The sequence below is a fragment of the Canis lupus genome, chromosome 4 (genome assembly GCF_011100685.1).
Source record: "Canis lupus familiaris isolate Mischka breed German Shepherd chromosome 4, alternate assembly UU_Cfam_GSD_1.0, whole genome shotgun sequence".
NCBI lineage: Eukaryota > Metazoa > Chordata > Mammalia > Carnivora > Canidae > Canis > Canis lupus.
The window spans coordinates 29,009,760-29,035,077 of NC_049225.1; the positions used below are offsets into that span (position 1 = coordinate 29,009,760).

Sequence of the window (25,318 nt, forward strand, 5' to 3'; positions counted from 1 at the left end):
AGCTTCTATATCCAGAGAAGGTGTCCTTTAGGAATGAATGGGGAAATAAAAAGGTTCTCAGATGAAGGAAAATGAAGAGAATTTTTGCTAGTAAGCCTATTCTTAAAGAATGGCTGAACTCTGGGAAACGAACTAGGGGTGGTAGAAGGGGAGGAGGGCGGGGGGTGGGAGTGAATGGGTGACGGGCACTGGGGGTTATTCTGTATGTTAGTAAATTGAACACCAATAAAAAATAAATTAAAAAAAAAAAAAAAGAATGGCTGAAAGAACTTTCCTAAACAAAGAAGTGAAAATAGAAGTGTTAGAAGTTCAGAAAAGAAAGACGAATATTACAAAGAATAAAAATAGGAGTAAATATGACAGACTATCTTACTTCTCCTGAGTTTCTTAAATCATAGTTGATGTTTGAAGCAAAAATTATGATGCCATCTGATGTGGTGCTCAATGTATATAGAAGAAACACTCACAAAAATGCATTTAAAGGTAGAGAAGGCAAATGGACCTAAATGTAAGTAAGTTTTCTGAATTTCATTCCAAGTAGTATAAAGTCAATACAAATAGATTATGATAAGCTATGCATGTATATTGTAATACCTAGAGCAACCATGAAAATAAATATAAAATGTGATATACTAAAAATTATAAATAAATCAAGATGGAATTAAAGGTGTTTAAATAATCTACAGGAAGGTGGTAAAAGTAAAACAGAGTTTAGAAACTGAAGAAACAAAAAAATTAATAAAATAGCAGACTTGGACTCTATATTATATTAGTAATTATCTTAAATACAAATGGTCTAAATATACTAATTAAAGATAAATTGGAGGATTTAATCCATAGAGCAGATTAAAAAACATGACTGAAAATAAAGAATTAAAAAGGTATATCATAAAAACATTGATTAAAAAAACAGCTCTGGCTATATTAATATCAGATAAAGTATTTTAGAACAATGGAAATTATTACAAAGATGAATATTAAATAAAAATAAAAGGATCAGTCCACTGGCAAGACATAACAATGCTAAGAGTGTACGCACCAAACAAGTGAGCCTCAAAATACAGGAGAAGCTAATAGAGCTGAAAGGAGAAATAGATAAATCCACAATTATAATTGGAACTCCAACATCCCGCTCTTAGCAACTTATAGAACTACTAGAGAGCAAAGAAGTAAGAATGTAAAGGAACTCAGCAACATAACCAATAAGATCTACATGACATATATAGAATGCTCCACACAACAGAAGAAAACACAATTTTTTCAAGCATGCACGGAATTCATGAGGGCAGACCATATCCTGGGACATAAAGCAAACTTCAACACATTTAAAATAATTGAAATTGTAGAATATGATCTCTGACCAGAATGCAATCTTATTAGAAAGAAATTTTTTTTACTACAAATTATTTGCAAATATTTACTTTTCTGGTGTAAGTCATTTCAAAAACATCTCAAGAGAAACTTTTTTTACCTAATGTGAAAGAATAATATAATTTATAAAAAAATAAATATTTATTTCCACATAGAAGAAGACAGATGCTTCCCTGGGTTTGGAGTCAGCAATGTGATTCATAGCTAGTATCAATCTTAGAGCAGCAGTGACATCTCCCTGCTTTTGGGTCTCACTTTGGTCTCTCAGAGAACTAAAGGACAGGTCTTGAAGGACTTAAGTTCTGTATTCTTCCAGGAACACATGGACCAACCTGATATGAAGGCCTAATGTATCGCTATAGTAATCAAGACAGTGTGATATTGGAGGAATTGACCCAAAGATCAACAGAATAGAAAACCCAGAAATAAACAGACAAGCATGCACAACTGATTATTAATAAAGGATCAGAAGCAATTCAATGCAGCAAGTAGCCATTTCAACAAATGGTGTTAGAACATCCATAGGCAAAAAAAAAAAAAAAAAAAAAAAAAAAAAAAAAATCTCGACCTAAATCTTGCACCTTATACAAAACTTAAATTATGGACTTAAATGTAAAACATAAGCTATAAAACTTACAGAAAAACACGAAGAAGAAGATTTTCAGGATCTAGGGCTAGGAAACAGGTTCTAGACTTGACACCGAAGGCATGATCCCTAAAAGGAAAAATCAATAAATTGAACCATATCAAAATTAAAAGTGTTTGCTTTGTGAACGACCTCTTTAAGTATTGAAAAGACAAGCTAAGGACCTGGAGAAAATATTTCCAGATTACGTATCTGTGGCCTTATCTTTAGAATATATGAAGAATTCTTAAAATCAACCGTAAAAGAACTCAATCCAATTAGAAAATGGGTGAAAGACATGAACAGACATTTCACTGAAGAGGATAGACAGATTGTGAATAAGTTCATGGGAAGATGTTCAACATCATTGACCACTGGGGAATGTAAAGTAAACCCAAATGAGGTATCACTACACACCTATCAGAAAACTAAAAATGAAAAATGGGGGACTCCTGGGTGACTTAGCAGTTGAGTGCCTCCCTTTCACCCACGGCGTGATCCTGGAGTCCCAGGATGGAGTCCCACATTGGGCTCCCTGCATAGAGCTTGCTTCTCCCTCTGCCTGTGTCTCTGCCTCTCTCTCTCTCTCTCTCTCTCTGTCTCTCATGAATAAATAAATAAAAATCTTTAAAAAAAAAGAAAATGAAAAGTGGTAATGGACACCAGATACCAGTGAGGTTGAGAAGGAACTGGGTTACTTATCTATTGCTGCTGGTAATGCAAAATGGTATAGCTGCTCTGGAATGTATCTTGACAATTTCTTATAAAACTAAGCATTCAAGGACTGAACAAACAATTGTACTCTTGGACATGTATTCCAGAGAAATAAAAACATGTGCTTACACAGAAGCTGGACACAAATGTTTGTAGCAGATTTATTCACAATTATTCAATACCAGAAGTAATCCAGATATTCTTTAATGGCTGAATGGTTAAACAAGCTTTGGTATACCCATACAATGAAACATTACTTGGAAATATAAAGAAATAAGTAATTAATACATGTAACAATTTTGATGAATCTCCAGAGAACTATGGCTGAGTGAAAAAAAAAAAGACAATGTAAAAAGTTATAGACTGCATGATTTCATTTATATAACATTCCTGAAATGATAAAATTACAGACATGGAGAAGAGATTAGTGGTTGTTAGGAGTTAGGGAAGGACTAGAGGTGAAAGGGAAGTGGGTCTGTTCATGAAAGGGCAACATGAAGGATCTTTCTGGTGATGGAAATGTTATGTATCTTGTTATGTATTGATTGTATCACCATCAATATCCTGGCTGTGATATGATATTATAATTTTATAAGATGTTATCATTGGGAGAAACTGGGCAAAGGGGAATGGAATCTTTAGTATTGTTTCTTATAACTTGTGAATCTACAATAATCTCATAAAAATTTAATTTAAAAATAAGTGAGAACACAGAAACAAAGAATGAGTTAAAAAGTCAAAAAAATTTCTTGGGAAACTTCTGGGACTTTGAAGAGTGAAGTAATAGTTCTATGACATTTAGCCCAATTTATTCTCTGGTAATTGTTCTCATTATACACTTTATGACTATATACATTGTATTTTAGATAGCAAATTATTTGGTAACATAGATTTCCAAATTTACTTTTCAAGATTGACTTATTAATCTCGATGGTTTGTCTACTTTTCTTTATATCTGTGATTGTCTCCATTTTCATTTCTACTTTGTGTATGTATGATTTCACCCCTATTTCCTTTATTAATTTGGCTACCTTTTCTTTTCTAAGATTTTATTTATTTATTTATTTGAGACAGAGAGAGAGAGCATGTGGGGTAGGGGCAGAGGGAGAAGTAGACTCCCTGCTGAGCGGGAGCTCAACATAGAACTCCATCCCAGGACCCTGAGATCATGATCTGAGGTGAAGCAGACATGTAACCAACTGAGCCACACAGGCACCTCTGGCTAGCTTTTTTTTTTTTTTTTTCAAGAAAACTAGCTTTTTTTTTTCCTCCCAGAATTTGCTTTTGTTTTGTTTTTTAAAGATTTTATTTATTTATTCATGAGAGACACACAGAAAGAGGCAGAGACATAGGCAGAGGGAGAAGCAGGCTTCCTGTGGGGAGCCTGATGTGGGACTGGATCCCTGCATTGGGATCATGCCCTGAGGAAGGCAGACTTCAACGGCCGAGCCACCCAGGCATCCTTAAGAACCTGCTTTTGAATGTACTAATTCCTCTGTCTCTTATTTTCTAATTGATTAATTTGTGCTTTTATCCTAATTCCTTTCTTCTGCTTTTCCTATGCCTAATATTTTATTCTTTGCATAACTTTTAAATTGAGTTATTTGCATGTGTTCTTATTTAGTACAATAGATCAAGGCCGTAAAGTTTCTTCTAAGCTCTATTTTAGCTGTACCCATGGATTATCATTGACAGTGTGTGTATTATTGCTCTTTCCTAGATACTCATTTTAACTGTTTTTGTTTGGATCACAGGTGTTCAGAAGACGATCAGTCACATCCTTGGTTTATGGCACACTCTTATTGGTCCATGCATGGCCCTTTTCTGTTTTGTATTTATTTGTTCAATATTTGTTTGCTTTTAATAATAAAGATCTATGAGCCTGTGACACAGTAAAAAACTAGAACTTTTATAACAACTCATATCCACCTTTGGGATCTTGCCATGCTCTTCCTCTTTTTCCTTTCATTTCAACTAGGCATCATTATAAATCTTGGGCCACTCCATTTTTGCTTCCCTGCTTGTTTTTTACAGCAGTTTTTTTTGAGATGTAATTCACATACTATACAGTTCACCAATTTAAAATGTACAATTCAATGCTTTTTTACATATTTGGAGTTGTGCAATCATAACCAAAATTTTGGAGTATTTTTGTCACCCACGTCCATCAGCAGCCACTCCCAGCTCTCCCCTGCTTCCAGGCTCTGGCAACAACTAATTTACTTCCTGTCTCTAAGGATTTGCTTGTTTTGAACATTTCATGTAAATACAAAAATATAAAATACAAAATGTGGCCTTTTATAACCGGCTTCTTTGACTTAGCATAACGTTTCCAAGGTTCAGCCATAGGATGGTGTGTGTCATACATACTTCATTTCTTTCTATGGCCAGATAGTATTCCATTATATGGATCTATTACATTTTATTTATCCATTCATAAGTTGATGGGGATTTTTTTTTTTTTTTAGTTGATGGGGATTTAACTTGTTTACATTTTTTTTGCTATTACGAATAATGCTGTCATGGCCATTCATACACAAGTTTTCATGGGGACATATGTTTTCATTTTGCTTGGGTCTATATCTAAGAGTGGAGTCACTGAGCAATCCTATGTTCAACGTCTTACAGATCTGTCAAACGGTGTCCCAAAGTGGCAGCACTGTTACACATTGTCTCTAGCAATGTATGAAGGTTCAAATTTCTCCAGATCTTCACCAACACTTAGTTTCTGTCTTTTCATTGTAGCCATCTTAGTAGACGTGAAGTATTTTATTGTGTTTATGTATTGTATTATCTTAATGACTAATGATTTTGAGCATTTTTTCATGTGCTTATCTCCCTTCTGTTAAGATCTTTTGCTCATTTTTTAGTTGGGTTATTTATTACTAATTTTTTTATTATTGAGTTGTAAGAATTCAACTTTTCTGGATACAGGTCCCTAATCAACTGTAGGATTTGAAAATATTTTCCCTTCTTCTGTCTTTCTACTTTCTGAATGTTATCATTTGCATCACAGCACACAGCAGCTTGTAATTTTGATATAAAGTTCTATATATCTATTTTTTCTTTTGTTGGTTGTGCATCTAGTATTCTATCTAAAGAAAAAAAAATCCTTGCCTAGCCCAAGGTCATGATTTGCTCCTGTTTTCTCCTAAGAGTTTAATAGTTTTAGCTCTTATATTTATGCCCATGATTCATTTTGAGTTAATGTTTATGTATGGTGTGAGAAAAGGACTTAATTTCATTATTTTGCATGTAAGTATCAAGTTGTCCCAGGGCTATTTGTTGAAAAGACTGTTTTTTTCCTACTTTATTGTCTTGGTACTGTTCCTAAGGATCATTGAAAAGCAGATCCTAAAATTCACATGGAAATACAAAGGACTAAGAATAGTCAAAGCAATTTTGATAAGTGGAATAGAATTGAGATTCTAGAAATAAAGTTAATCAAGATTTCTTTAATTATTCTTGGTCTCATGCCAAAAATGAAGTTGGGATTTTGATAAAGATTGTATTGATTTTGTAGGCCAATTTGAGGAATATTACTATCTTATCTATATTAAGTCTTCCAATCCATAAACATAGGACGCCTCTCCATTTATTTAGATCTTTACTTTCTTCCAACAATGTCTTGAGGTTTCAGGGTATAAGTCTTGTACTTTTTTCATTAAATTTATTCTTAAATATTTTGTTCTTTTTAATGCTATTGCAAATGGAATTGTTTTCCTAATTTCATTTTTGTACTGTTTTTTGGCTAATTTACAGGAAGATGATTATTTTTTTAAAATTTTTATTTATTTATGATAGTCACAGAGAGAGAGAGAGAGAGAGAGAGGCAGAGACATAGGCAGAGGGAGAAGCAGGCTCCATGCACTGGGAGCCCGACATGGGATTCGATCCTGGGTCTCCAGGATCGTGCCCTGGGCCAAAGGCAGGCGCTAAACCGCTGCGCCACTCAGGGATCCCAGATGGTTAATTTTTATATTGATTTATGTCTTGCAATCTTTCCTCTTAGTTCAATAGGTTTTGAGTGAGTTCTTTAGGATTTTCTATATATAAGATCATGTTATATCCAAATTGAGATCATTTTACTTCTTCCTTTCCAATAGGAATGCCATCTATTTCTTTTCCTTGCCTAATTCTCTGGCTGGAACCACCCATACAATGTTGAGTTGAAGTGTTGAAAGCAAAATCCTAGTCTTATTTCTGACCTTAGGGGGAAGCATCCAATCTTTCAATTTAAGCATGATTTTAGCTGTCTCACTACTATTTTCAAAATAGTTGCATCTATGGTCATACTTCTAAGATTATATTGTCTAGCATTTGCTTTTAGTAATTTTATTAAAAGGGTATCAGACTGTATATCATCTTCTGGTGCTTACTTTTCTCACTCAATATGATATTTTGTAGATATGGCCATATTGTCACATATGCTGTGATTCATTTATTTGGACTGCTATATAATATTCCATGGTATAAATATGTCATAATTTACTCAGCCATTATTCTGTCTTTGGATATTTTGTCTCCATGGTTCAACTATTATGAAGAATACTGCCATGAGTGTACCTCAGGGTGTATTTTCAAGAATTTCTCTTGGGAACATGCCTTGAAGTGGACTTGCTATGAGGATATTCAATTTTATAAGATAATGCCAAGTTGTTTTCCAGTGTGATTTTACAAACTTAGATTTCCAATAGTAACATAGAAAGGTTTAATTGATTCATATTCTCTCCATCCTTCTGCCCTGGAAGACTCTGATGTTTGTCCCTAAAATGAGTGTTAAACGGTGTCACATCTTGAGCTTAGCTCACACTTCCCTGATGACTTAATGGGGCTGAACATTTTTCCATGGGTGGGCTTCATTTCACATTGGGTAGGTGTTTTTCCAGAGGTGTTGATTTTCCCATATTTTCAAGCTTCACACGTGTGAATTCTGGGAGCTCCCGATCGCACTGGAGGAGCCGAAGGGCAGGAGGCAATGTGCTTGAACATGCCTTCTTTATCCAGGTCCTGCCAGCTTGAAGTCAGCCCAAGGCCCACAGAGCTGTCTACTTGGCAGGCTGAATTCAGGAGTGAGCCTGAGGATGTTTAAATTGGGGGATCAGAGATACCTTCCACAAGCCTATGTTTGTTGTTTCACTCTTTGATCCCAAAATGAGAGTTTTAAAAATAAACAATAGATGAGTGTATCCCATTAATATACTTAATGACACGATAGGATACGTTCGGTTTCAGTTCTATCATATTATTTTATATGATGCTTTCTGATTTTAATGCTTCCTTTAAAAGTCTTTTACTTCATGGCTTGTATTTTTGTGGTTTGCTTTGTGTATAGGTATTCTCTCTAATAATTTGGAAGGTTTATGGAGTACTTTTAGTTCCTTCAGTGGTTGCCATGTAACTACATATGATATTCTTTTATGTCTTATTTCTTGAATTATAACTTAAGAGATTTTCAAAGAAGAGGAATCTGGGTGGCTCATTTAGTTAAGCATCTGACTCTTGATTTTGGCTCAGGTCATGATCTTGGGATCATGAGATCCAGCCCTACATTGGGCTCCATGCTGGGCATGGAACCTGCCTACAATTGTCTCTCCTCCCTCTGGCCCTCCTTGCTTGTGCTCTCTCTTTCTCTCTCAAAGGAAAAAAAAAAAAAAAAGACTTTCAAGGGGAAAAAAGGAAATTAGTCCCTTTTCTCTACCTCACTTTCTCCCATGTCTGTTTGGGTATATTATTGTTAGTTTCTTTATACTATAAACAATATTCTTCTACACTGATCAGGTGATTTATCAGTGTTTGATGTGTTGATCTCCTTCTCCAGATGTGAGTATGTATTTATATTTATGTTGCTTGGAGCTTAGGCTCTATTTTTGATAGAAGAACTCATTTATATCTTCAGTTCTGAATGTTTGTTGGCTGATATCTCCTCAAATGTTTTCTCTTCTCAGCCTCTTGGCTCCTCATAGAACTGGTGGATCTGATAAGAGATCCTTGTCTTGGCCTCCTCTTTTTCCACCTGCTTTGTGGTTATTACTTCAAGTTCATTTCCAGAAGATGCTTTTGTCCATATGGGAGATTTGAGTTTCATAGTCACCTCTGCCACAGGAGACCTAAGCAGGCTTACTGTAATTTTTTTTCCCCTTGGGATCTAGTTAGCTGGTGAGAGGTATGGCTTTAGGATTCTCTAGCATATGTGAAGCAGATATAGACTTCTGACTTCTCTTGGGTGTCTCCTTTTTCACTCATGGCCCAGGGAAGTTGGCCCATTTTTATGAGGGGTAGATAGTGGTTTTCTCATTTTGTTTTACTGAAGGGACAGCTTTTCCAGGTTCCTGGCTATAAGCAAAAAGATCACTCCTAGCTTCTTCTGTGCACAGGGTGCATTGCTTCACCTCCCCACCCCTCATGGGTACTGAAACATAGCATTTTGTGCAGTTTGTATACCTTTTATGACAGTGGCCCTTGCTCACTGATCTGGCTCTGAATTTTCTTGTGTTTCTGGCATGGGAGGATTTTCCTTTCTTGCTTTTGAGTTCATCGATGGGTTGTAAATTTGCTTGTATTATGTTTTAGCCATAATTCTTCTGTGTTTTGGGCATGATGGTTTTGTCCTCCATAGAGAGCAGAGGTGATGGTGATTCTGTTTGGAAAGACTGGCAACTGGCAATGGAACCTGGGCAACTAGAAAGAATGCTAAATGCAAAAATCCTGGAGGAGCCTGAGAAGGGAAGCCTGAGAGAAGACCCCAAACAGACACAAGTGAGCTGCATGATGCCATGTGAGTTGAGCTGGGGGCCTCTAAAATGCAAACCTAAGTGACATGTCAGACTGGGCTGTGGTTACCATGATAGGCTCAACTGCCTTCTTTGAATGATAATTTGGGGAAATAAATGAAGGGTCTATTTTCCACATTAGGGACCACCCAAAGGCAAAGACAAAGTAGTGACATCAATAACAGTAAGTTGGAGCAAGAAGTGACCATGAGTGAGGACTCACACGACCTTTCAAAAATCTTGGGGGGGATATTAAACCTTCCACAAGTTATGAGGTAAAGTTTGGGTCAATTTTATCTACTATTCAAGGGGTCACTCTGATAACCTGTAGGTTATGTATAATTGCTGCAAATAGTTTGTTTAGTCTACATGATGGTGCTGTAAACTAAAACGATGATCTTGTCTCCTAGAGCACTGGTTCTCAACCAGGGGTGATTTGGGCCCCTAGAGAACATTTACCAATGCATGGAGGCAGTTTTTGATGGTCACAACTGGGACATGGGAAGGATATTATTGGTTTCTAGTGTGTAGAGGCCAGGGATGCTGCTAAACTTGCTACCATGCTCAGAACAGACCTTCAAAAGACTCATCCAGTCCTAAATGTCAATAGTGCCAAGATCAAGAAAGCCTGATCTAGAGCAGGTAACTAAGGCTTCAAGACCTCAAATAACCTGGGTTATGTAAGCTCTGGAGAATCAAGAATAGCAATGATAACTCACTTTAATTAACAGCTGTCTCAGTCTGCTGGATCTGCCATAACAAAATACCACAGACCTAGTGGCTTCAACAACAGAAACGTGTTTTCCCACAGTTCCGGAGGCTAGAAATCCAAGATCAAGTTGCCAGCCTGGTCATTTTCGGGTGAGGATTTTTTTCCTGGCTTGTGGGTAGCCACCTTCTCACTTGTCCTCACAGGCTTTTCTTCTGAGACTGTGGTTGCGGTGAGTGGGCAGGGGCTGTGGGAAGGGCTGGGGGGCTCTGGTGTCCTCTCTTATAAGGACACTCATCCTATTGAATCACAGCCCCTCTGTTGTGATCATATTTTCTCTTAATTACTTCCTAAAGGCTCTATGTCCAAATATAGTCACACCGAGGGTTAGTGCTTCAACATATGGATTCTGGGGGACAGAGTTCAGTCCACAGTAACTGCTCTCTCAGTGCCAGTCTCTGTTCTAAGTACTTTCTGGGTGCTGATGTCATCTCGTCACATAGATGTGGAAATTGAGATGTAGGAAAAGGTCAGTGACTCACCCACTGTCACAAGGGTACAGAGGTGAAGCCAGGAAGCACATGCAGGTGGAATTCTCTAGAGCCTGCACTCTTAACCACTGGGCTGCACTTCTCAGAAGAGCTTGGATGTGGATCTAGGTTTCCCACTCTGTCCTAAGTTCTCCCCTGTATCTTATTTCTCTCTCTCTCTCTCTCTTTTTTTTTTTTTTTTTTTTTTACAAGTTTCTAGCCCACGAGTACCTGGGTGGTGCAGTTGGTTAAGTGGTTAAGTGCCCAACTCTTGGTTTCAGTTCAGGTCATGATCTCAGGATCATGAAATTGAGCCCTGAGCCTGGCTCCATGCTCAGCTGTGGAGTTTGCTTAAGACTCTCCCTCCCTCTTCTTTTCGTCCTCCCCACTGCATGCTTTCTCTCTCTCTCTCAAATCAATCAATCAATCTTTTAAAAAACCCCAAGTTTATAGCCCAAGACACAGGCTCAGAATACATAAAAAAAGGCTTATACCACAGATTGGGTATAAATCAAAGACAGCTGTTAATGTACCAAAAGAGATGAACCTTGTCTAGAGGAAGTCACCGAGAGCACAGGGGACCGATATCACAGTCGGGCTCTCATGCCTCCACCCCAGCTCCCCCAGGCTTGGGCTCTGAGGCACTGTGGTCCTGAGGCTGGCACCTGGGGCTGCAGCCTCCTCATCTCCAGGTCACCCAGAGACAATATGGCTCTTTGAGACTGCAGCTGGGGCCTCCAGCTTTCTGAGGAGGGTGGAGGGAGTGGCTCCTTCAGTAAGTGGTTTGGTTGTGGAATTCTGGGCCTGAGTCTTGGAAGTTGAGCCTGCAGCCTCCTCCTCCAGCCCTTTGTAAGCACCCAATTCCCTTTAATAAGTCACTTTCTGTTTGATGCGTCTGGAGTGGTGTCAACGATCTGCTGATGCACATTGGCTGATCCCTGCCTGGGGGGGCAGGGGTGGGGTGTGTGGGGAGCAGTTGGAGGAGATCCCTTGGCAGCCCAGGAGTGGGTGAGAGTCAGGAATCCTGGGGAGAGAGTGGGGGTGGCACTTGTATATCTCTCGAGGGCCACGATGAGACGCAGAAAAAGATAGTGAGCTCGAAGGTAGAAGATCTGAGTTCCTAATTGCAGCTCTCCTCTTTGTTTGATCTGTGAGCTTTGGCAAGTCTGTTCCTCTTTCTTGGACTCAGGCGGCTCCATCGGCCCTGCTCTCAACGCGTGCATTCTGTGGCACTGGGCCTGGGATAACCGAGGGAGCTCACGGGGGGTGGGAATGCAGGCTGGGATTTACAGCAAAGCCCTCTTTAAATGTCACCGTGCACGGCTTTCCCATTTACAGGGAGACTGACAGCCACAAGCAACCTAACGAGATTGCTGCTCTGCTCCTTCTCTTAGCAGACAGAGCATCTCACAGACTGAAAATCGAGAGGCGCCTCGGGGAAAGGAGGCAGGAGCAAACGGCACCATTTACCAACTAGTCACAGGTCTGGGCTCTGACAAGAAGCAATTATTCATGACAAGGCTTCTGAAGAAAGGGGTAGTTGGGCTCCAGGGGCCCGCGGAGCCCCCCCCCCCCCCCGCACCGGCTCCCTGTGCGAAGGGGCTGGATTTCTATGGTGGCCCCTGCAGGCTTCCTCCCCTTAGCTTTGGGTCTTTGGGGCTCTGAGAAGACATCCAGAGGAGAGGGCGGCTGCTGGAAGTAGTAGATCCCTGGACCGTGGGCAAAACCTCGTCCTAGTGCCCGCTCTGCGGCTAGCTTGCTGGGTGGCTTTGGGCAGCCCATTCTCTCTCTCTGGGCCTTTATACAATAAGGGAACCGGTTTTCATTCTTTTTTAAGATTTTATTTATTCATGATAGACACACACAGAGAGAGAGAGAGACAGAGACACAGGCAGAGGGAGAAGCAGGCATCATACAAAGAGCCTGACGTGGGACTCGATCCCGGGTCTCCAGGATCACGCCCTGGGCTGCAGGCGGCGCTAAACCGCTGCGCCACCGGGGCTGCCCCAGTTTTCATTCTATAAAGGGCAGGGTCTGTCTGCTGTGGTTAACTCCTTATGTCCAGCACCTGGAACGGTGCCTGGCACATGGTAGGTTTTCGATGAGTGTTATTAGGAAGGATGAAACGGGTCCTAGAGCAGAGGCAACACCTGGAAATGTTTTTTTTTTTTTTTTTTTAAGATTTTATTTATTCATGAGAGACAGAGAGAGGCAGAGACATAAGCAGAGGGAGAAGCAGGCTCCATGCACCGGGAGCCCGACATGGGATTCGATCCCGGGTCTCCAGGATCACACCCTGGGCCAAAGGCAGACGCTAAACCACTGAGCCACCCAGGGATCCCCTGGAAATCGTTTTAAGCAGAAAGAAAGGTCCAATTCTAGTGGTGCTTTTGATCACCACCCTGGCGATGAGGACCATGAGACAAGGAGGAGGCTACAGTCAGGAAAACTAGTAAGTGGGCTACGGCAACAAAACGATGAATGTAAAATGAAAGACAAATAAGCTCGGTGCTTGGAGAGGTGGCAACCTCAAGTTTTATGCCTTGCAAACACTTGTGTGTCCTTCAGGATACATACACAGCATCTGATGCCATCTTTACACAGGTCTGGGGACAGGAATGGGGCAGGTATTGGTGCTCAGTGTGTCCAGACACGGAAATTAGAACCCAGAGAGGTGAAGTGCATGGTCCCAGAGTGGAGCTCAGAATGGCACACTCAGGCCTGGAAGCAAAACATGAGATGACACTTACCGCTAGTTATCAGGGAAATACACCCAATAGTGTGGCTAAAATGAAAAAGAGTGATCACAGCAAGCACAGGCAAGGGATGTGGAAAAATGGGAACATCATGCGCTGCTGGTGGGGATTCCAGATGGTACAACCACTTGAGAAAACAGCTCACAGTTCCTTATAAAGTGAAACAGCTGTTGACCATACGATCGTGGAAACTCCACTCCTAAGTATTTACCCAAGGGGAAAAAAATGTGCTCACAAAAAGTCTTTTATTTTTTTGTAAAGATTTTATTTATTTATGCATGAGAGACAGAAAGAGAGAGAGGTAGAGACACAGGCAGAGGGAGAAGCAGGCTCCATGTAGGGAACCCGATGCGGAACTCGATCCCAGGACCCCGGGGTCACGACCTGAGCCGAAGCAGACACTCAATCACTGAGCCACCCAGGCCTCCCAAGTGTTCACAAAAAGTCTTATTCATGAATGTTCATAGGCACCTTGTTTTAAAAAAAGGCCAAAAAACTAGAAACAAACCAAGTGTCTCTCAAGAGGTGATGGATCAACAAATCCTACGGCCGTATGATGGAATACCTAGTGCTCGGCACTAAAAGACAGTGCATGAGAAGGAGGGCAGGCATCAAGGTGGATCTAGAAAACAGACTCCTGAGCATTAAATGAAGCCAGAGACAAAAGGATAGAAACTGTGCCATATGATTCCACTTATAGGAAACTCTGGAAAAGTCTAATCCCTGAAGTGAAAGAAAACAGATCATGGTTTCCTGTTGCTGGAGGTAGAGAGAGAAGTTCCTCCTCGGGGCTCTCACAGTTCAACCTGGCTCCTGCAGCCTCAGAACCAGGGAGGGGGCCGGGAGTGGCCTGTGGCCACCCACCTAACTGTGGGCCCCGGGCCCCGTCCCAGAGCACCTGCGGGACTGTCCAAGTGTTTGAGGATCACCGAGTCAGGGAGGCAAGAGGTGGTCCGGGGCTTCCCAGCCCGTCCCCATATGTGCTTCCATGTCCACATGACCGCCTTCGTGGAGGGAATGTGGAGAAAGGGGCAGTGTTTAGGGCCACCTGCTCAAATACAGTGCCCTGGCTCCCAGCTCTGAGGTGGCCACCTATCCCCTGAAGAGCCCAGGGGTCTTAGCTGTGACCGGCCCTCACGCCAGCAGGCCCCCGGTAATGCAGAGGCAGAGCGACTGTCTCCATCACCCTTGGCTCCTGGAGGTCTGAGGCCAAGTCAAAGGGCAGCCTTGGCGTCTGCTTCCCTACAAAAATCTGAGAGCACACCTGCAAGCCTGGCTTTGCACCACCGGGGCAGTGGAGATTCTGGGCATTTCTTCGTCTTTCCTACCCCAAGCAAATGCCCCGGAAGGAGGGGTAGCAGTTCCTAACATTTGCACGGAGCAGTATTTGGCCTCCGAGGAAAACTCTCCAAGGGGAGGAAGAAAGCCAGGAAAGAGAGAGGAGAGCCCCAGGCCACCCATTAGTGGGGGTGAGATCCCACCCACGAGTGGGGGTGAGATCCCTGGGCCACCCATTAGTGGGGGTGAGGAGGCTCAGTAATGGCTGGTGTGATGGTCCAAGGAGAGGGCAGGCTCTATGGAGAGGCCGACTGGAACTTGCAGGGCATCTTCCTGAAACTCTGCGTTGCTTCCTCGACCCTTACCTGGAGGACAAAGGTATTGCCTACCCCTGCATCCAAGGCTAGTCAGGCCTCCAGCTGCCCCAGCCTCTCTTGTGTACGTTGACTTTGCCCTTTCCTGCCTCCACGCCTTCCATCTGGAATGCCCTTCCCTCCGTCTTGATGTGGCGTATTTTAATTTGCATTCTAGTCTCGACTCCAGAGACTACTGAAGAGCCTTCCTTGATCCTCCCAGCAGAAATAATTGTTCTCCCCTCTGAGCTCAGAGAATACTTGGCTTGTTCCGCTGTTTATTTCTGGGTTTGTTTTCATGACCAGCTCCCTTCCAAGCTGGGCTCTTACCAAGGGCAGAGCCTGTGTCTTTTTAGGCTCCCATCCTTGTGCCTGACGTGGACCAGGAATGCAGAAAATGCTCGTGGAGGGCAGGGGTGACCTTGGTCTGTACTTGGGCATCTCTGTGGAGGCTGGCACGCTGGGCAGACAGGTTCTGTCTGTGTATGGGCAGCTGAACCCTGACATTTGGGGCAGGATCCTGGGGCTCAGCCCCATAAGCCAGGCTAGGCAGCCAAGAAGGGGCAGGCTTGGAAGCTGGAAGCAGGCTGCTAAGCTCATGATGTTTACCAGGCTGACAGTGTCACAGCCGATGCAGCCCGGAGACGGGGAATAGCTGGAGAAAGTGGGTCATCTTGACTCTTATTCAAGGCACCGGGGAGAGCCCTGGGGTTTAGCCATGGCAGTGATGGAGACTGATCCTGTCATTTGCTTGGATCCAAATGAAAGGGATTAGTGACTGCACCAATATACTAATTTTCCACACAGCACAGGGCAAGGAGAGCCAGTGGAGGTTTAGAAGACTGTGCATGCGTGCAAGTGTGGCATGTGCACATTCGTGTGTTCGTACGCTACAGATGCAAGGTGCCGTCCAGGCCCCCATTGGGTGGCAATGTCTTCACGTGTCCGACGGGGTGGTGAACGGCCACAACCTCACAGCTCGGAGACTGCGGTATGGGTCTGGGGGTCCAGTAGGACCTCTGCTCTCCTCATCTGGGACGCAGGCCTGGTGGTTGTCCTCACAGGCCAGAGTGTCCGTGGGAGTGGGGGTCCAGGGGGCCTGCTGGAGGCGGGGGGGGGGTGGGCTTCAGACGCTGTTCTGCTTCTGTGGGGGGATTTTCCTGCCCTACCCAGTGCGGGGACGACGTCCTGCTCTCCAGCTCCTGCTCGGGTCCACCCGAAGGCCACACGCCTCCCATCCCTCGAGGAAGTCAGGAGCGAGCCTCTCCCTAAAGTGGACGGATGCACATCTGCATCGCAGGGCTTAGAGCCCTGACTCAGTTCTAGCATCTTCTGTGACCTTCGGCGAGCACCTTCCTCCATCTTGTCCTCAGCTTTGGACATCTATTCAATGTTCTTTGTGTCTCAGAGCACTTTTGGTGCAGACGGGGCAAGGAGAGTTGTGGCGTGAAGCCCGACGGCCAGAGGCACCTCTTCTGTTTCATTCTTCACTGATAGTCTGTCCCTTGGCCCAAGTATGAAAGAAATCACATTAAAATAAGGTTCTGCTCTTAGCTTAGCAACTAAGTCCCAGTGTGTGCCCCAGCACCTCCCCGAGGCACGCAACTAGCTACTCATGACGTCCTTTCCCGACCTGGGGGCCCAGGCCGACAACCCCACCCCCTCACTTTAGCACCCTCATTTCCCCTTCTCCATGGAAGGCAAGGGAGAGAAAAGGGTCGCCTTCCCAACTGCACCAAAGGGCAAGGGCCTCCCCCACCCCGGTCCTGTGGATCGCAGCATTCAAGGGCCGCGTGCCTCCCCGGCATGGGAAACTCTTCCTGCATGACATGACTGTACCCCCTTCCCAGCCTGGCCCCTGCCACGTCCCTGCACTCCTCTCCTACTGAGGTGGAGCAGCCCCACTGCCCCCCAGGTGCACCATCTAGTGCGTCCTCCGTCCTTCTTGGCCCAGAAAACTACAGATCACTCTCGACTAGGCTCCGACTTTGCCTCCCCAGTGAGCACTGGTCACTGGACTCATGGTCCTGGGCCTCCCCTTTGGGTGACCCCTGGTGACGGGCTGCATGGGACTGGCTAACGGCTTACCTACTCCTTTCCCCACCTGCACACGGAGCTCCGTCAGAGCAGGGTCACCGCCTCCTTCCCCCTCGCCCTCAGCCCCAGCCCAAGCTCTGGATCTAAGGGAAGGCCCGAAGTGCCTTTGCTGACCACGGGACCCTGTGGGCTCAGTGAGAAGTGACTGCCGGCCTTGCTTGCCCGGGGAGCACAGTGAGGATGCCTAAAAGGACCCATGGGCCCACAGTCCTCCCCAATCCCAATTTCAATCTGCTCCCTGGGGTCCCAGCTCCCCACCTCTGAATCCTGAATGGGATGGAGCGAGATACCCACTTTCATTTTGTCCGGGATCCTCTTGGGCCCTGCCTCTCCTCTCCCCTGCCCTTCACTTCAGAGACAGAGAGAGGGCAGGAAACACAGAAAGGAAGGAAACACACAAAAAAGAGAGCCGCAGGCTGAGGCTGAGATGGATGCAGGAGGGACACAAAGAGACAGGGAGAGAGGGAGCAGCAGAGGGGGGTGGGATTCAGGCAGAGGCCAGGGAGGGGGGCGGCAGGGGGAGGGAGGGAAGGGAGGGGAGAGCAGGCTGTGGATGGCGGCTGTCCTCGGGTCAGAGCGGCCTCGCAGCTGCAGAGGGAGCCTGCCAGCCTGGCAGCGAGGCTCTGGCCCCAGCGTAGGGCCCGGCACGGGGCGGTAGCAGCTGGGCTGGGCGTTTGGCTGTCTCTGCTGAGCCCGGGCCCTGGTGCCTGACCTGAGCCCAGCTGCTCGAGCCCTCTTGTTTTTTTGCCTCCAGCTTCCAGGCCCCTTCATGCTCTGAGATCTACAGCCCGGGGAGCGGGTGGCAAAGCCTGCCCTCCTTGCTCATCTCTGCCAGGGAGGGAGGCAACCCCTCATCTTCCACCAGTGGGGCCCATCCAGAAACCCATTCCATTTGGCTTGGGGCTGAGACATGTGGTTTCTGTGACAGTGGATCTCCTTCCTAATTAGGGACTTACTGAGGCGTGTGTTGAAATCAGCGGCATTTCCTGAGCTCAACAAATAAGAGCACCACGCATTAGGCAGAGCTTTTCAGGGTTTGAGGTACCTCCCCGATGCTGTTTCTCTCATGCCCTTTCTGTAACATTCCTGCCCTTCAGGAGTCGGCGCAGCAGAAAACGGGGCCCGGGGAGGGTGAGTGACTTGTCCAGGCAAGGTCAGCCTCTAAGTGTCAACGTCAGGACCTGAATCGAGTTCGCGGGTGCCGTGCCCCAGCTGGTCCCCCCAACACTGTGGTCCTGTTCCGGCTGACCGGCCGGGGGCCAAACTGCGGGTGGGCCATGGAGCCAGGCTGGACAGTGTTTCCAGCAGGGTGCAAGGCCAGGATGTAAGGGCAGGAGTCCTTTTGGCCTGTTTTGCAGAGCCTGTAGTTGTACATTTAGGGATGCAGGGGGAGTCAGCCCATGTAATTTTTAAAGACCTTTTAGATTTTTCCCCTTGAAGGCGTACTCATTCTTTGTGCTTTACTGCACTCACATGGGGTCAGAGCCTAGATGCTTGCTGGGCGGCTGGGGAAAGCTAGAGCCCTGGGACCTAAAAGCAGGTCAGGAATAATTGACATGTAATGAGATGGGGGGGCATCATTCTCCCACATTCCTCTTGAGGCAAAAGCTAAGATCCCCATGAGTCCTCATGGAGGCAGAAGGACCCAGCAGGAGGTGCAGAGCAGAGTTTTATGCAGAGGGCAGGGAACGACAGGGTGCAGGTAGAGGGGCCCACGCCCGTGATGAGAGCCACCCCACCCCAGGATGCCCTCATCAAGTCACCCACTTATGACATGTGGGTTGTGTGTGACCTGCGGGCACCAGGTTGGTTTGCAGGTGTTTGTATGAGGTCCCTGGGAGTGGGAACAAGTCAAGGGCAGGGATCCGGGGGCTCAAAGCCTTTGGGGTTGGGGCTCCAGACAAGTGTGCCTAGATATTCAGGGGCCGGAGGCCTTCGCTGACATCTGGGTTATGGATGGACATGTAAAAACCGTGGCCCAGGAGGCAGAGCTGAAGGTGGTAGGGAATGTATCAGGCAGTGAATCAGGACCTAAGAGACCCCACCGGGCAGAAAGGAAACGAGGTTTATTGGCACAGATTTCTGGTCAGGATGGTTGACGAGGCTGACACACAAGATGTCTTTCCAGATGCTTGACGAAGGAGGAAGGGAAGGAGAGGAAGGAGGAGAGAGGCGGGTCGCAGAGACAACCCGGCACCCGAGCAGACATGTGCTTTAGGGGCTGGATGGGGACTGCAGTTGAGAAGGTCTCGGGCCCTGGAACTGGGCTCCCTGGGGAGACTGGGTAGCCAGGAAGGAATTAGGTCATTTATGTTTGGAGCCAGAATCCCTCTGTCTGTGGGAGGTGGGATGACTGGCCCCATTATGCGCCCCTCTCTGAATCCACAGGCCAGCCACCGCCTCGCCGGGGGAAGGGCGTTTTTCCATGCCCCTTAGCTTTGGGCTCAGCTGTGCAGCTTGTTTTGGCCAATGTACCAGATGCCTGAATAAAGATCCAGAAAGACGGTGACAGCCTGCAGTGAGGCTAAATCTAATAGGATGAAGTTTAATTGGGACCAGCGACTTCTGGCCAACATGGCTGACAAAGCTGATGCACGATGGAAAATGACAGCATGCCAGCCTGTGCCTAGGTCTCTGTTTCCGCCAACTTCTAGAGTCTCTGCCCGTGTCTTGAAAGATACATGCCCCGGCTATCCCGCTGGTCTGAGGAGGAGAAGAGAACAGGGGGCAGAGCTGGTCACTCGAGGTGACCACAAATAGGGTCTGCAACCACCCCAGCTTTTCCAGGACTGTGCGGTTTGCTGGGACTTGGGACTTGCAGGGCTCAGACCAGGAAAGTCCTGGGAAAACGAGGACAAGCTGCTTACCTGGTCCACGCACTTGCAAACAGAAGCATGGCTAACCTGGCGCTACAGTCTGAAGAGAGCCACCATGTCACTACAGCTTAGGTTAGCAACACGGGGACACACAGAACTGACCCAGCTGACCCACACGTGTCGTCTACAGGAGCGCTTCTTATCACATTCTCTCTGACTTTGTGGTTGTTCGTTACACGGCAATTTATGGCAGTAGCTCACAGATACATTGCCGTGAGCTCAGAGTCACTGTGAGAAGTGAGTTGCTCACACCAACAGGCCCTGGAGCCCCAAGTTGGTAGCCCACCTTGAGAAAAAAAAAAATCCACTTTTTAAATAGATGTGTTAAACCACTGGCTCTCTACCCTGATTGCATATTAGAATCGCCGAGGGAGCATAACGCTCAAAACCACACGCCCACGACACTCCAGAGAGTCTGTTGAATTCTTCTGGGATGGGGTCTTGACATCAGAGTTTTGGGTTTTTTTTTTTTTTACAAAGCCCACCAGATGATCCTAATGTGCAGGCCGATTTAAAAACGGCTGGATTGGGATCCCTGGGTGGCGCAGCGGTTTGGTGCCTGCCTTTGGCCCAGGGCGCGATCCTGGAGACCTGGGATTGAATCCAACGTCGGGCTCCCGGTGCATGGAGCCTGCTTCTCCCTCTGCCTATGTCTCTGCCTCTCTCTCTCTCTCTCTCTCTCTCTCTCTATCATAAATAAATAAAAATTAAAAAAAAATAAATAAAAACGGCTGGATTAACCTTAGACCAGACAAAGCAGAAAGAACAATGATGTTTAAGTTGGCTAAACATTAAGTTTCCACACCTGGATTGGCCTATGTCCACTTCCTCCCACCTAGGATGAGGAAATGCAGCTTGGAAGCAGTTTTCCATGATGAGACTCAGGCATCTGAGTGGACGCAGGATTCTTTCTGTTATCAGGGTCCTGCAGCTGTAAAGAGCCTCAGAAGGAGAGAGGTGAGGGTCTGGTCCTGCACACTTGAATTTTGGGTCTTCCACTCTAAGAGGTTTATGGACAGTGGGAGGTGTGTGTAAGCCGGAGCTTCCCAAACTTAAGCTGCCCAGGAAGCGCCTGGGGGATCCTGTTAAAATGTAGGTTCCAACTTAGTAGGTCTGGAGGGGGACTGATGCTGGCATTTCTACAAGTCCCAGGTGATGCCTGTGCTCCCGGAGAGCACTCTGAGCTGCCACAGGGTCAGAGGAGTGGGGATAGGACACCAAGTTCCATGATAGCCTTGGGCAGTTCGTGCCAGAGAGAAGATTCACAAGAGCCTTCTCGTTCTAGGAGGGCTGCCGTCGGATGGAGGTTCAGCATAGCCCCACAGGGCAGATCTGGAGCAGAGGGGGACATCCAACCAACTATTGAGGCAAAGTCCAAGATGGAACAACCGCATGAGAGGTAGGGTGCCACCCGTCTCAGCGACACCCCAGCCGGGGGCCGGATGACCTCGCTGGCCCAGTGATGGTCATCCATCCACAGGCGTCAGGGCCCCTTCTGGCCTCAGACTCTTAGATGCAGGGGTTCCCTCCTGGCGGCCCTGAGCTCAAGGCCTGGGTGGAGGCCGGTGGGAGGTGAAGGCAGCATAGCTGCCATGGATCCTCGTGGGTGCACGGAAAGCCCATGGCCTGCTGCGGACCCCGGCAGGCACAGCCACCAGGTAGCCCCTCTGGATTCTCCCTCTGTCTGGAGGAGCCTGTGGCCCCTGAGAATGGACATCCCTGAAGGGCGGAGGCCGGCTTCCTGGCCAGACTACCTAGCAGTGGGGAGCAGACCTCAGGTTCCAAAAAGCTCAAATTCCGTGAAGTGTGTGCTCAGCATCTAAACTGGCAGCAAGACTCTGCCTCACGGCCGTCACTGCCTTGCTGGACCACGGGGCAAGCGCCATCCTTTCTCCGGCCCTCAGCTTCCTGCTCCGTACAGTGCAATTCATGCGGGCGGTTCCTCCTACTCTGATCTGCTACAACCTTCTGGAAAATTCTGCCTGCTGTAGCTTCCAGAGCCCATCAGAATAATGAAAGCCTGGCTGATGCAGAGGAAGTGCAACATTAGAGTGACCTTTCACTGCATCTCCCTGGACAGGCTTTTAGGCCGCAGAACCGGGGGGAGCAAGCAGGGGAGCTGCAGCCTGCCGCCAGTCTGTGCCGGGCACCTCTGCTGCCCTGGGCTTGGAGTCCAACCGAGTGCTTCAGGCGCCCAGGGGCCAGGTCCATCTGGAGCTCCAGACAGCCTTCTCCCTCCCTGGCTTCTCCGGCTGCCACTGGGCTGCGCCAGGCCGAGGCTTGGTCCTGAGCAGTGTGGGTTGGCAAGAAGGAGGGGAGTCTGGGGTGGGGGCAGCTGAGGGCCGCAGCTCACTGTCAGGAGGGGGGAGAAGAAAGAGGCAGGGCATGCAAAAATCCACACCCCACGTCCACGATGCAGAACAAAGACCACGGGTCCAGTGCTGATTTGGTGGCCCTGAAGCCTGTGTATTTGTCAAGACACACTGAGTTACGCTGAGCTAGCCCATCTCAGTGGCTTATGGGTTTATTTCTGGCTCATATGTCAGGCCCTCCGGGGGCTGGTAAAGGGCTGTGCTCCACAGATTCCCTTAGAGACCCAGGCTGGTGAAGGCCCATCATCTAGTGAGCCAGAGACCCTCGGGACAGGTAGCTTCAGGGCTCACCAACAAAGGGGAGAGACAGTGCCAAGAGCATGCCTGTTCCTACATGTCCTACACTAAAGGCAACAAGGGTCACTTCTGCTCACTACCAACTGGCCAGTAGTCACTGGCTACAAGGGGCAGGGGCGTCCTCCTTGTCCCTGAAAGGGAGAGGTGAGTACCACTGAGCGACACCCACAGCGGTGCCAAGTATGGAGGCTTCCTATTGCCAGGTGGGGCGCAGGATGCTGTACACGAACAATTTCACTTACTTCTCAGGTAGGGACTCTTATCATTATCCCCATTTTCCAGATGGGTAAACCGAGGCACAGAGAAGGGATTTCCTGATGTCGTACACCCCGAATATGCCAGGGATGAGATTTGAACTCCATTCTGGTCAAACCCAAGTTCTCAAACGTCCAAACCCAAGTTCTCAAAGTCCCAGTCCGATAGGGGAGGCATGGGGTTCCTGACAGATCGTAACAGTTCCCAGTGGGCAGCAGAGACACCTCCCTCAGGTGGGGTGCAAGGTGGGACCGCACCCCCTACCCCAGAGATACGGAATGTAGAGAAGCCTGACTGCTTAGGGGCAGGGCTGTCTCAGGGTATAAAGTCAGACTGCGAAGTCCCGGCTCGTTCCTGCCAGGCTGTCAGGTTTGATTGAGGTCAAGGCCACCTGGCACAGAGCTGTGGGTGGGCTTCCTGCCCTGGTCACGGCTGGCCCAGGGATGGGGGTCTGGGGGGAGCTCTGACTGGCACGGGCTGGCAACTGAGGCAGGAAGCTGATAGTTCCGCACGGCGGGAAGCCTCTAGATGGAAGTTTGGAGAGTCCTGGGTCCAGCGGGGGAGGCTTCCGTAGTCCCCTTCCCTGGCACAGCACGCTCTGGGGCCTGCGGCCACCAGCAGGACTCCTGACGCTTTCTGGACCCCGGGTTCCACGTCTTCTGGAATTCCACAGCTGAGCCCGATGAAAAAGCAAGGTGAGGCCAGTTTCTGCATTAGGGAGCATTTCTATCAGAATAAAAGGAGCTGGAAAAAAGCGAATACCAGGCAGAGATGGGGAAAACTGTGCCTTTTAAGGCTGAAGCTATGAAAAGTCCACTTAGGAACAGGGTGGCTGGCCGCGCCTCGCGCTCCTGCCAGGATTCCTCCCGGCTTCCCTGTGCTCTTGGCCGGCAGCGCTGGCCTTTGACTTCGCCCGGCGCTCGGTGCAGCTTTAGGGGGCTCCTGGCCACTTTACGCGCGGAGCTTGGCGAGCGCCCGTCTATCTGCACGGATCTCACAGTGTGTCGGGGGTCACTTCCAGAGACTGGTCCTATTTCATGGTTTGCGTGGACTTTGCCATATTGGAAACTGCTGCCTGTGGAGGAACCATTAAAAACAAATGTTCTGTGTTTGCAGTTTCTCTCACCTGCCAAGAGGTTTCCTTGATGGCGCTGGTCCAGGAAACCATGGCAGATGAAGATTAGATTAGAATAAATTGATTTAGAAGTGACACCAGGCTCCTTGGGAGAGGCTTAAATATTTCATACATGTGTATGACACCGACTTCAGCTGGGCGCCCCGGGAAGTGGGCAGGAGATGGAAATCTTACACCTACATTCAATGCCACCTGGCGTGTGGCCGACGGAGGCCATGGGACTTGGGCTGGTCCCAAGCTGCACGACCCTTCAGCCTCAGCTTCCGTAGCTGTAAAATGGGAACAAAGTGTGCTTATGTCTAACCTCCTAGAGTTTTTTTTGTGTGTGTGTGGAGGGGGGGTCCTCAAATCAGCCTGGATCGGAGGCCCTTCCCGGATTCCCAGGGGTTGTGGGTGGTGTCTGGGGGCGGAGGGCAGAGTGGGGTCCAAGTGGGTACTGAAGCTGCCTGGGCTCCGTAAACCAGATTCTCGGAGGCCCAGATTCTTATCGCCTTAAAGGGAAATCGTCTTCACGAACCAATTTCCTAGAGTGTGTGAGGTCCGTTTTCGACGTTTTGCCCCATCAGGGAGAAGAATTTTATTTTTTAAAAAGATTTTATTTATTTATTCGTGAGAGACCCAGAGAGAGGGGCAGAGACACAGGCAGAGGGAGAAGCAGGCTCCATTCAGGGAGCCCAATGCGGGACTCGATCCCAGGACCCCGGGGTCACACCCTGAACCAAGGGCTCCATGCTGAGCCACCCAGGGATCCCCGTGGGAGAAGAATTTTTTTTTTTTGGAGAATTTTAATATAATATTTGAATGTCTGGCAAATGAAGTAATCCGAAGGGACAGAGAGTAACCCTTGGGACAATGGGTGGAGCCGCAGGGCTCTCTGGGCTTCTGGCAGTGACCCGGACCCAGCCGATGATTGGCCTGGGCAGCTCCACCACTGTCGTCTTCTTCCTCAGCCCTTCCTTCCCGCCTCCCAGGAGGCCGGTGGGATCGTGCCCCCCTCCCCCCCCCCCCCCGGTTGCACACAGGTCGGGGAGAGCCCCATGTGGAGGGCGGCGGGCTCGCAGGATGGCACCGTGTGCATTGTCCGCAGACACGACCGCGGGCGCGGGGACCTGCCACCCTGGGCGAGTGCCAGGGGCCGGGCGGATGCTGGAGGTGAGCCAGGCTTTCATTTTCCCAT

The 25,318-nt window shown here is 47.3% G+C and overlaps 1 long non-coding RNA gene across 1 annotated transcript in view; it reads left to right on the forward strand.

Annotated features, from left to right (window-relative positions):
- LOC102154968 overlaps positions 1 to 24,823 on the forward strand; it is a 233,542-nt gene extending 208,719 nt beyond the window's left edge. Inside the window, exons 8-12 of the long non-coding RNA XR_005358015.1 lie at positions 9,330 to 9,488; positions 10,215 to 10,344; positions 12,061 to 12,205; positions 20,922 to 21,039; positions 21,368 to 24,823. This is a non-coding gene — a long non-coding RNA (uncharacterized LOC102154968). The remainder of the gene's footprint in view (positions 1 to 9,329; positions 9,489 to 10,214; positions 10,345 to 12,060; positions 12,206 to 20,921; positions 21,040 to 21,367) is intronic.
- Positions 24,824 to 25,318: the final 495 nt, after the last annotated feature.